At 34.8% G+C, this 13,947-nt stretch overlaps 1 protein-coding gene across 1 annotated transcript in view; it reads right to left on the reverse strand.

Annotated features, from left to right (window-relative positions):
- The window catches only part of EDA2R (ectodysplasin A2 receptor), a 65,403-nt gene that overhangs the window by 6,283 nt on the left and 45,173 nt on the right, over positions 1-13,947 (reverse strand). The gene's annotated exons all lie outside the window — the stretch shown is intronic.

The raw sequence follows: 13,947 nt of genomic DNA on the forward strand, positions 1-13,947 counted from the left end.
GCTATGGGACAAGTGGACATTGTATGGAGTAGCATTTTACAAACTGCAAGTTGCAACCCATTACTGAGTCATGACATCAATTTACAGTCAGCATAGGTTAGGTTATGCTATTGTAAAAAAGTAAACTCCAAACCTCAGTGTCTTAAAAGAACAAAAATTTATTTCTCACTCACACTATTTTGCTTACCAGAGATTTCCTGGGGGCTCTGTTTTACATTATACTTACTGGGTTACCCAGAGTGACAGAGGCGTCATCTTTGTGCTACCATGATTGGAGCATCAGAGAAAAGAGAATATTGTGATCTGTGCACTGGCTCTTAAAATCTTCCCCCAGAAATAACTCATTTCATTTTGCTCACGTCCTTCACCACACACATCACCTGATTATTAGTAACTACAAAAGTAAAAGAAAGTATAATTCTATAATGTGCCAGAGCTGGGGAGCTGGAAATACTTGACAATGAATGCTAATCACTACCTATCTTACTATTGTTTTGTAGAACTTTTACAGATGAAATATGTAAGTATGTGTTGGGTTGTGATGAAAAATTTATTTCTTACATTTTACTGAACTATAGTTGACTCACAACATTATATTAGTTTCAGGAGTACAACACAGTGATTCAATATTTTTATAGATTACACATCATACAAAGTTATTATACTATTGACTGTAATCCCTGTGATGTACATTACATCTCTGTGATGTATTCATTTTATAACTGGTAGTTTGTACCTCTTAATTCCCTTCACCTATTGGGCTGTCCAAAAAGTTCATTCGGGTTTTTCTGCAGGATGTTAGGAAAAACCTGAACGAACGTTTTGGCCAATCCAATATTTTGCCCCTACCCCTACCCTCCTCACTTCTGCCAACCACTAGTTTGTTCTCTGTATCTGTGAGCCTGTTTCTGTTTGGTTATATTTGTGTATTTGTTTTTCAGATTCCACATATAAGTGAAAACATACAGTATTTGTTTTTCCCTGTCTGATTTCACCTATTACTCCACCCCTCTCCTCTCTGGTAACTACTAGTTTGGTCTCTACATCTGTGATTGTCTCTGTTTTGTTACATTTATTTGTTTGTTTTGTATTTTTAGATTCCACATATAAGTGAAGACATACTGTATTTGTCTTTCTCTCTGACTTATTTCACTTAGCATAATACCATCTAGATCCATCCATGTTGTTGTAAATGACAAGATTTCATTATTGTTTATGGCTGAGTAATATTTCATTGTGTATATATATATATATAGATATATATATGTGTGTGTATATATATATATATATATATTTATATACCACATCTTCTTTATCCATTCACCTGTTGATGGACACTTAGGTTGCTTCTACATCTTGGCTATTATAAATAATGCTTCAATGAACACTGGGATGCATATATCTTTTTGAATTAGTGTTTTCATTTTCTTCAGATAGATACCCAAGAGTGGAATTGCTGGATCAAATGGTAGTTATATTTTTAATTTTTTTAGGAACCTTTATATTGTTTTCCATAATGGTTGTACCAATTTATATTCCTACCAACAGTGCATGAGGGTTCCCTTTTCTCCACATCCTCTCCAACATTTGTTATTTCTTGTCTTTTTGATGATAGCCATTCTGACAGGTGTGAGGTGATACCTCATTGTGATTTTGATTTGCATTTCCCTGATGATTAGTGATGTTGAACATCTTTTCATGTGTCTGTTGGCCATCTATATGTCTTCTTTGGAAAAATGTCTATTCTGGTCCTCTGCCCATTTTTAATTGGGTTGTTTGTGTTTTTTTGATGTTGACTGTTATGAGTTATTTGTATATTTTGGATATTAACCTCTTAGTGGACATTTCATTTGCAAATATATTCTCCTATTCAGTAAGTTGCCTTTTTGTTTTGTCGATGTGCTTTGCTGTGCAAGTTACAGACAATATCACAGAAATACAAATAATCATGAGAATACTATGAACAATTATATGCCAACAAATTGGACAACCTAGAAAAAATGGATACATTTCTAGAAATATACAATCTTTTAAGATTGAATCTTACTCTTGGAAATGCTCAAACATGTTTGAATGAAGATGGTATAGAGGAAAGATGAGTGATCCAGCTGGATATTGTCTCAGGTCTGGTATTGACTCAGTGTGATCTGGCTAGCCCCTCTCCATTTCCAAGCATCAGAGTCCCAAACATCTGAGGATATTAAAATAAATGGTCTCTAAATATTCTCCCAGCTCTGGAATTCTAACCTAGGAACAAGGCTCCTGCCTGTTATATCATAGCTCTTTGTCAAAGACACAACTCTACTTAACAAGGGATATTAGTTATTTGTTTGTTGTGGAAGAAGTTGGCTGGTTGTTCACTAAACTCATTGACCTTTCTTCCTGGGAATACCACTTGTCAACATTTTCTAACCCCACACAAGTCTGTAGGGCCATGTGCCTAATTTCTAGCCAATGGAATACGGATAAAATGATGTATGCGTCTCTCAGGCCTAGCTCAACAAAATACTGTCTTTTTTCTTTATACTTATTTTATAATTAAAATATCCTTAATTTTCTTTATGCTTTGATCTTCTGGCACACAGGGACACCCAGAGAGATGTTGGAATTAATATATTAAAATCAACAGAGGACATCAGGGATATGGAGGAGGCAGCAGCTCTGAGCTTTCATTCCCTCACAGAAGTGTAGCAACACAAACAGAAACTGTCAGAATCAATGTTGTCAGAACTCTGGGAAACAGTCAAACATTTACAACAATGAAGCAAATGTTGAACCAAGAAAAAAGCATCTTGAAAATTATAGGAAAGCTTTGTGCCATTTTTACTTGCCCTTACTGCACCCCTCTCCCCAGCAACAGTCCTAAAGTGAAGGCAGTCTTAAATTAGCAGCAGCCTATGTACCTAGTGTGAAACCCTCACCCCTAGTTCCAGAGTAAGCTAAGCAAAACTTATTCAAAAATTATTGTGTATGTCTATTTTAACCTGTTATCTGAAGGATAGATACAAGGTGCTCATCTCTGTTTCACTCAATTCAGAATGCAGGCTGGAAAATGGGTGGGCATTTGTTAAAAAATTTTGCAAAGCAAACTAATAAACCAGAGGTGCCTGGGACAAGAAATTATGGGTGGAGACATATAATAGACTGCTTAAGTCTGGAGCAAAAGCTGGAGAAGATTCTTTGGGAAATTAGGACATTCAAAAGCACCAATATATATGGGGGCAGTTTAGAAAGGCCCATGTATGTCCAGGGCAAGACACATGACTAGAAAAATATGGAGAAGACCCAAAGTTTACACACCGACTGATACATAGGCTAAGTGCCAGTTTGGCTAAGTGTTGAAGTAGTGCTTCAGCACAGAGCCAATGTTCAAAGACTGGGAGAGATATGTGGGTTTTTTGGTTGCTACTGCTGTTGTTTACTTTTAACTGCTGGCACTCAAGGAAATTCCTGTCAAAATATTAGCTGAACAAGATCCATACAGACTTCAGTGATCACATATGACAAAGAATACAGTCTTTGCACAAATAGTTTGGTTAAAACACCTAAACAAATGGACTACTACAGCCATCATCAAATAAAGTAACAACAACAGAAAACAGCTAAATATGGGGAAGGGGGAGAATCTGATTTCCAGTTACCACATTATAATTAAAACAGTTTTCAACAACAACAACAACAAAAACATAAGGCATAAAAAGAAACAGGAATGTATGGCCCACTTAAAGTAACAAATAAAATTGACAAACTGTTCCGGAGGAAGTCCAGACATCAGACTTACTAGACAAAGACTAAAAAGTACTGTCTTAAATATGTTCAAAGAAAAACATAGACAAAGAACTAAAGAATATAAGAAAATAAATGTATGAAAAAAATGGGAATATCAAAAAAGAAAAATTGTAAAAAGGAACCAAACAGAAATACTAGAATTGAAAAGTAAAATAACTGAAATTTAAAATTCACTAGAAGAGTTCAACAGCAGATCTGAACAGGTAGAAGAACAAATGATGAAACTTGAAACATGACAGTTGAAATTATTAAGGCTGAGGAGCAGAAACTTAAAAAGAATGAAGTAAAAGTAAACAAAACCTAACAGACATCATTAAGTGGACCAATATACACATTATGGGAGTCCCAGAAGTAAGAGAGAGAGAAAGATAAAGAAGCAGAAAGAATATTTGAATAAATAATGGCTGAAATTTCTCAAAATTGACAAAAGATATGAATAACACATCCACGATGCTCAACAAACTTTGAGTTGGAAAAACTCAAAAAGACCCATATGAGACATAAACAAGATGTGGATAACCAAAGACAAAATGAAAATCTTGAAGCAGAAGGAGAGAAACGATCTGTCAAGTACAAGCGATCCTCAATAAGATTCAAAGTTGATTTCTCTTCAGAACCTGGAAGCTGGAAGGCAATAAGATAATATATTTAAGTGTCAAAAGGAATAAACTATTAACCAAGAATTTTATACCCAGCAAAAAATCCTTCAAAAATGAGGGAGAAATTAAAATATTCCTAGATAAATAAAAGAAGCTAAAGGAGTTTGATACTACTAGACTTGTACTTCAATAAATGCTAAAGGGAGTTCTTCAGGTTAAAATGAAAGGACCCTAGATAGTAACTCAAAGCCATAAAAAGAAGTCAATATCTCTGGTAAAGGTAAATACATGGGCAAATACAGAAGGCAGCATTATTGAATATTTGGTTTGGAACTCTGTCTTTTATTTCCTATATTATTTAAAAGAAAAAATAATAAAATAGTAACAACAATAATAATAAATCTATGTTATTGAACTTACAATGATTAAGATAAAAACAAAAGTGACAAAAATAACATAAAGTTGATATCAAACTGTGTAAGTGTAGAGTTTTTGTATGTTATTGAAATTAACTTGGTATTAATTCAAAATATATTGTTAAAATTTAGTATGTAATATATAAAATAGATAATTGATAAGGACTTACTGTATAGCACAGGGAACTCTACTCAATACTCTGTAATGGCCTATGTGGGAAAAGAATCTAAAAAAGAGTGGATATATGTATATGTATAACTGATTCATCTTGCTGTACACCTGAAACTAACACAACATTGTAAATCAACTATACTCCAATAAATTATTTTTAAAATAAATAAAATTTAGTATGTTAAAGGGAATCCACATGGTAATCACAAAGAAAATATATTTAAAAAAACCCACACACAAAAGAAATGATAAGGGAATTAAAACTTTTCACTGCAAAAAAATCAACTAGCACAAAAATGGCAATGAGGAAGAAAATGATAAACAAAAATGGCATAAGAAATACATAAAACAAATAATTAAATGTCAGAAGTACTCTCTTATCAGTACTAACCTTTATGTATATGGATTAAACTCTCCAAAGGTACAGATTGATGGATTGGATAAAAATAACATAATCCACTTATATACTATATGAAGAGATTCATTTAGATCCAAAGACACAAATGGGTTGGAAGTAAAAGAAAGGAAACATATTCCATGCAAACAGTACTGAGAAGAGAATTGGGATGTCTATACTGATATCAGACAAAATAGACTTTAAGTTAAAACTTTTACAAGAGAAAGGGAAGGACATTATATATTTATAAATGGTCAATACATCAAGAAGATATAACAACTTTGAACATACATACACCAAATAACAAATCCCCCCAAATCTATGCAGCATTGACAAAATTTAAGTGAGTAATAGTGGTTCTACAAAAATAGTTGGAGACTTGAATACCAACTTCAATAACAGATTGGATATCGAGACAGAATATCAATAACAATGTAGAGGGCTTTAACAACACTATAAAACAACTAGACATAACTGACATTTATAGAACACTACACCTAACAAAAGAAGAATATACATTCTTCTCCATTGCACATGAAACATTCTGTAAGTTAGACCACATATGTTAGGTTATGAAACAAGTTTCAATGAATTTTAAAAGACTGAAATCATACAAAGTGTCTTTTCTGATCACAAGACAATGATGATATAAATCAATAACAGAAAGAAAATTGGAAAATACACAAACATGTGGAATTAAATACCACATTCTTAAAAAACTACAGGGTCAAAGAAAAAATCTTAAGTGAAACTGTAAATTACTTAAAGCTGAATGAAAATAAAAACACCACATACCAAAATGTATGAGATACAGCAAGGCAGTAGTAGTCTGAGGAAAATTTATACCTGTAAATGCCTATATTAAAAAAGAAAAGAGATTTCAAATAAATAATCTAAATTTATACCACGAGGAACTAGAAAAAAATAACAAAGTAAGCCCAAAGCTAGCTGAAGGAAGTAAATAATAGATTAGAGTGGAGATAAACAGAGTAGAAAAACAATAGAATCAATGAAAAGTAGATTCTTTGAAAAGATGAAAAAATTGGCAATTCTTCAGCTATACTGACAAAGAAAAAAGAGAGAAGATGAAGATGACTAAAATCAGAAATGAAAGTGTGGGATTCCTGACAGAATGGCAGAGTAGGAGGACCTGAGCCCACCTCTTCTCACAAAAACACCAAAATCACGACTACCTGCTGAACAACCATTGACAAAAAAGGACTGGAAACTACCAAAAAACATATTTTACATCCAAAGACAAAGAAGAAGTCACAATGAGATGATAGGATCCTGTACCTGCCAGGTGGGCAACCAACAAACTTTAAAATAATTATATTGCAGAGGTTCTCCCACAGGAGTGAGAATTCTGAGCCCCACATCAGGCTCCTTAGTCTGCTGGTCTGGTATCAGGAGGAGGAGCCCCCAGAGCATTTGTCTTTGAAGGCCAGTGGGGCTTGATGGCAGGAACTCCACAAGACTTGGGTAAATTGAACGAATATTTTTAGAGGACATACACAAGGTTCGTACAAACTGGGACCTAGGGGGAAAAGCAGTGACTTCATAGCAGCCTGGGTCAGACCTACCTGCTGGTCCTGGAGGGTCTCCTGGGGAGGGGGGCGGCTGTGGCTCACTTCAGGGACAAGGACACTGGTGGCAGAGGTACTAGGGAGTACTCATTGGTTTGAGCTGTCTGAGGCTGCCATTTTGACACCAAGACTTGGTCCCACACAATAGCCCTTAGGCTCCAGTGCTAGGATGCCTAAGGCCAAACAACAAACAGGATGGGAACACAGCACCAACCATCAGAAGACAGACTGCTTAAAGTTTTCCTGAGAACACAGCCGCCTTTAAACATACCCCTTGACACAGCCCTGTCAACCAGAGGGACACGACCCAGCTCTACCCACCAGTGGGCAGGCACCAGTCCCTCTCACAAGGAAGCCTGCACAAGCCTCTTAGACCAGCCTCACCCAACAGGGGGCAGACACCAGAAACAAGAGGAACTACAATCCTGCAGCCTGTGGGATCACAAACACCAAAAGTTAGGCAAAATGAGATAGCAGAGGAATATGTTCCAGATGAAGAAACAAGATAAAACCCCAGAACAACTAAGTGAAGTGGAGATAGGCAATCTACCCAACAAAGAGTTCAGAGTAATGACTGTAAAGATGATCCAAGAAGGTATGAAAAGAATGGATGCACAGAGCGAGAAATTACAAGAAGTTTTTAACAAAAAATTAGAAAATACAAAGAATAACCAAACAGAGTTGAAGAATAAAATAGCAAAAATGAAAAATACACTAGAAGGAACCAATAGCAGAATAAATGAGGCAGAAGAATGGATAAGTGAGCTGAAGAAAGAATGGTGGAAATTACTGCCGAAGAACAGAATAAAGAAAAAAAAAATGAAAAGAAGTGAGGACAATCTCAGAGACCTCTGAGACACATCAACATTCACATTATAGGGGTCCCAGAAAGAGAAGAGAGAGATAAAAGGCATGAGAAAATATTTGAAGACATAATAACTGAAAAATTCCCTAACAGGGGAAAGGAAACAATCACCCAAGTCCAGGAATCACAGAGAGTCTCATACATGATAAACCCAAGGAGGAACACACTGAAACACACAATAATAAAATTGACAAAAATCACAGACAAAGAGAAAATATTAAAAGCAACAAGGGAGAAGCAAAAAATAACATACAAGTAAATCCAGATAAGGTTATCAGTTGAGTTTTCACCAGAAACTCTGCAGGCCAGAAAGGAGTAGCACTATACTGTATATTTAAAGTGATGAAAGGGTAAAACCTACAACCAAGAATACTCTACACACCAAGGCTCTCATTCAGATTTGAGGGAGAAATCAAAAACTTTACAGACAAGCGAAGGCTAAGAGAATTCAACACCACCAAACGAGCTTTACAACGAATGCTGAAGGAGCTTCTATAGGCAGAAAATAAAAGGCCACAATTAGAAACAAGAAAATTATGAAATGGGAAAGCTCAATGGTAAATGTAAACATACAGCAAAGGTAGTAAATCATCCACACACAAACATATTGTCAAAACCAGCAATGATGAGAAGAGGAGAATACAAATGTAGGATATTGGAAATGCATTTGAAATTAATAGACCAGCAACTTACAACAATCTGGTATATATATAGGGTGCATGCCAACACTTCATGGGAACCACAAAATAAAAATCTGCAATAGATATACAAAAAAAGAGAAAAAGGAATCCAAAGGGAACTCTAACGATACACATCAAATACCTAGAGGACAGAACAAAAGTGGAAGGAAAGAAAAAAGACCTAAAAAACAAATCCAAAAAATTAACAAAATAGCATTAATATATAAATATCAGTGAGTATGTTAAATGTAAAAGGATTAAATGCTACAAGCAAAAGACATAGACTGGCTGAATGGATTCAAAAACAAGACCTATATATATGCTGTCTACAAGAGACCCAGTTCAAATCTAGGGACACATACAGAAAGTGAGGGGATAGAAAAAGGTACTCCATGCCAATGGAAATCAAAAGAAAGTTGGAGTAGCAATACTTACATTAGAAAAAATATATTTAAAAATAAAGACTGTTACAAGAGACAAAGAAGGACACTACATAATGATCAAGGTATCAATCCATTTCTAATTCTATTGATTTGAGTCTTCTCCATTTTTTTCTTGATGAGTCTGGCTAATGGTTTATCAATTTTGTTTATCTTCTCAAAGAACCAGCTTTTAGTTTTATTGATCATTGCTATTGTTTCCTTCATTTCTTTTTCATTTATTTCTGATCTGATCTTTATGATTTCTTTCCTTCTGCTAACTTTGGGTTTTTTTTGTTCTTCTTTCTCTAATTGCTTTAGGTGTAAGGTTAGGTGGTTTATTTGAGATGTTTCTTGTTTCTTGAGGTAGGATTATATTGCTATAAACTTCCCACTTAGAACTGCTGGAGAGGGTGTGGACAAAAGGGAACCCTCTTGCACTGTTGGTGGGAATGTAAATTGATACAGCCACTATGGAGAACAGTATGGAGGTTCCTTAAAAAACTAAAAATAGAACTACCATATGACCCAGCAATCTCATTACTGGGCATATACCCTGAGAAAACCATAATTCAAAAAGAGTCATGTACCACAATGTTCACTGCAGCTCTATTTACAATAGCCAGGACATGGAAGCAACCTAAGTGTCCACTGACAGATGAATGGATAAAGAAGATGTGGCACATATATACAATGGGATATTACTCAGCCATAAAAAGAAACGAAATGGAGTTATTTGTAGTGAGGTGGATGGACCTAGGGTCTGTCATACAGACAGAAGTAAGTCAGAAAGAGAAAAACAAATACCGTATGCTAACACATATATATGGAATCTAAAAAAAAAAAAAAGGTTATGATGAACCTCAGGGCAGGACAGGAATAAAGATGCAGATGTAGAGAATGGACTTGAGGACACAGGGAGGGGGAAGGGTAAGTTGGGACGAAGTGAGAGAGTGACATGGACTTATATATACTACCAAATGTAAAATAGATAGCTAGTGGGAAGCAGCCACATAGCACAGGGAGATCAGCACGGTGCTTTGTGACCACCTAGATGGGTGGGATAGGGAAGGTGGGAGGAAGATGCAAGAGGGAGGAGATATGGTGATATATGTATATGTATAGCTGATTCACTTTGTTATAAAGCAGAAACTAACACACCATTGTAAAGCAATTATACTCCAATAAAGATGTTAAAAATAAAATAAAATTATTTAAAAAAGGTATCAATCCAAGAAGAAGATATAACAATTGTAAATACATATGCACCCAACATTGGAGCACCCGTATATATAAAGTGTATGCTAACAGCCATTAAAGGAGAAATAGTAACACAATAATAGTAGGGAACTTTAACACCCCAATTACATCAGTGAGCATCCAGACAGAAAATCAATAAGGAAACACAGGCTTTAAACGACACGTTAGACTAGATGGACTTAACTGATATTTATAGGGCATTCCAACAAAAAGTAGCAGAACACACATTCTTCTCAAGTGCACATGGAATATTTTCCAGGATAGATAGCACGCTGGGCCATAAAGGAAGCCTCAATATAAATTTCAGAAAACTGAAATCATATCAAGCATATTTTCCAACCACAATGCTGTGAAATTAGAAATCAACTACAAGAAAAAAAAATTGTAAAAAAAAAAAGGAGGCTAAACAACATAGTACTAAACAATGTTTCACTGAAGAAATCAACAAGCAAAACATAAAGTACCTAGAGTCAAATGAAAATGATAACATGACGATCCAAAAATTATGGGATGCAGCATATGCAGTGCTAAGAGGGAAGTTTACAGCAATGCAATCGTACCTCAGGAAACAATTAAAATCACAAATAAACAACCTAAACTTACACCTAAAGCAACTAGAGAAAGAAGAACAAACAAACCCCAAAGATAGCAGGACAGAAATAATGATCAGAGCAGTAATAAATGCAAAAGACTGAAAAAAAAATAGAAAAAGGTCAATGAAGATAAAAGCTGGTTCTTTGAAAGATAAGCAAAATTGATAAACCTTTAACCAGACACATCAAGATAAAAAGGGAGAGGGCCCAAGTCAATGAAATTAGAAATGAAAAAGAAGTTAAAACTGATGCCACAGAAATACAAAAGATCATAAGAGGCTACTATAAGCAACTATATGCAAAAAAATGGACAACCAAGAAGAAATGGACAAATTCTTAGAAAGGTATAATCTCCCAAGACTGAACCAGGAAGAAAAACAAAATATGAACAGATCAATCATGAGTACTGAAATTGAAAGTGTGATCAAAGAAACACCCAGCAAACAAAAGTCCAGGACCAGATGACTTCACAGGTGAATTCTATCAAACATTTAGAGAAGAGTTAACAACTATCCTTCTAACACCTATCCTTCTGAAACTCTTCCAAAAAATTGCAGAGGCAGGAACACTTCAGAATTCATTCTATGAGGTCACCATCACCCTGATACCAAAACCAGACAAAGATATCACAAAAAAAGAAAATTACAGGCCAATGTCACTGATGAATATAGAGACAAAAATCCTCAACAAAATACTAGCAACCAAATCAAAGAATATATTAAAAAAAATCATACATACATGATCAAGTGGGATTTATCCCAGGGATGTAAGGAGTTTTCAATATCCACAAATCAATCAGTGTGATACATCACATTAACAAATTGAGGAATAAAACCCTATGATCATCTCAATAGATGCAGAAAAAGCTTTTGATAAAATTCAACATGTACTTATGATAAAAGCTCTCCAGAAGGTGGGCATAGAGGGAACCTAGCTTGACATAATGAAGGCCATATATGACAATCGCACAGCTAACATCATACTCAACAGTGAAAAGCTGAAATAATTTTCTCTAAGATCAGGAACAAGACAAGGATGTCCACTCTCAATACTTTTACTCAACATAGTTTTGGAAATCCTAGCTATGGAAATCAGAGAAGAAAAAGAAATAAAAGGAATCCAAAATGGAAAAGAAGAAGTAAAACTGTCAATGTCTGAAGATGACATGACACTATACATAGAAAGTCCTAAAGATGCCACCAGAAAACTATTACAGGTCACCAATGAATTTGGTAAAGTTACAGGATACAAAATTAATATGCAGAAATTTGTTGCATCCCTATATGCTAACAAAGAAAGATCAGAAAGAGAAATAAAGGAAACGATAACATTTACCATTGCATCAAAAAGAATAAAATACCTAACAATAAATCTACCTAAGGAGACAAAAGACCTGTTCTTTGAAAATTATAAGATGGTGATGAAAGAAATCAAAGATGACACAAACAAATGGAAAGATATACCATGTTCTTGGATTGGAAGAATAAATACTGTCAAAATGACTATACTACCCAAGGTGATCTACAGATTCAATGCAATCCCTATCAAATTGCCAATGGCATTTTTTTTTCAGATCTAGAACCAAAATCTTAAAATTTGTATGGAAACACAAAAGTCCCTGACTAGTCAAAGCAATCTTGAGAAAGAAAAACGGAGCTGGAGGAGTCAAGTTCTCTGACTTCAGACTATGCTATAAAGCTACAGTAATCAAAAACATATGGTACTGGCACAAAGACAGACTTATAGATTAATGGAACAGGATAGAAAGCTTAGAAATAAACCCATGCACGTGTGGTCAATTAATCTATGACAAATGAGGCAAAAATATACAATGGAGAAAAGACAGTCTCTTCAATAAATGGTGCTGGGAAAACTGGCCTACTACATGTAAAAAAATAGAATTAGAACCTTCTCTTACACCATACACAAAAATAAACTCAAAATGGATTAAGGACCTAAATGTAAGATCAGATACTATAAAACTTAGAGGAAAACATAAGCAGAACACAGTTTGACATAAATTGTAGCAATATCTTTTTAGATCCACATCCTAGAGTAATAAAATAGAAACAAATATAAACAAATGGGACCCAATTAAACGTAAAAGCTTTTGCACAGCAATGGAAACTATAAACAAAAAGAAAAGGCAACCCACAGAATGGGAGAAAATATTTGCAAATGATGCAGTGGACAAGGGATTATCTCCAAAATATACAAATAGCTCAGTATCAAAAAAAACCAAGCAACCCAATCAAAATAGACATTTCTCCAAAGAAGACATACAGATGGCCATAAAGCACATTAGTTCAATATCACTATTTATTACAGAATTGCAAGTCAAAACTACAATGAGGTATCACCTCACACCAGTCAGAATGTCAAAACTGCAATGAGGTATCACCTCACACCAGTCAGAATGTCAAAACTACAATGAGGTATCACCTCACACCAGTCAGAATGGCCATCATCAAAAAATTTACAAACAATAAATGCTGGAGAGGATGTGGAGAAAAGGGAACCTTCCTACACTATTGGTGGATATGTAAATTGGTACAGAACACTATGGAGAGTAGTATGGAGGTTCTTTAAAAAAACTGAAAATACAGCTAACATATGATCCAGGAATCCCAATACCGGGCATATATCTGGAGAAAACCATACTTTGGAAAGATACTTTCACCCCAGTATTCACTGCAGCACTATTTACAATTGCCAAGACATGGAAGCAGCCTAAATGTCCACTGACAGATGAAAGTATAAAGAAGATATGGTACATATATATAATGAAATATTACTCAGCCATAAAAAGATTGAAATAATGCCATTTGCAGCAACATGGATGGACCTAGAGATTATCACACTAAGTGAAGTAAATCAGACAGAGAAAGACAAATATCATATGATATCATTTATAAGTGGAATCTAAAAAATGATTTAAATGAACTTATTCACAAAACAGAAAGAGACTCACAGACTTAGAAAACATACTTATGGTTACCAAAGGGGAATGGTGGGTGGAGGTATAAATTAGGAGGTTGGGATTAACAGATACACACTAGTATTTATAAAATAGATAATCAACAAGGACCTACTGTATAGCACAGGAAACTCTACTCAGTAATCTGTAATAACCTATTTGGGAAAATTATCTAAAAAAATAATAGATATATG

The sequence above is a fragment of the Balaenoptera musculus genome, chromosome X (assembly GCF_009873245.2).
Source record: "Balaenoptera musculus isolate JJ_BM4_2016_0621 chromosome X, mBalMus1.pri.v3, whole genome shotgun sequence".
Taxonomy (NCBI): Eukaryota; Metazoa; Chordata; class Mammalia; order Artiodactyla; family Balaenopteridae; genus Balaenoptera; species Balaenoptera musculus.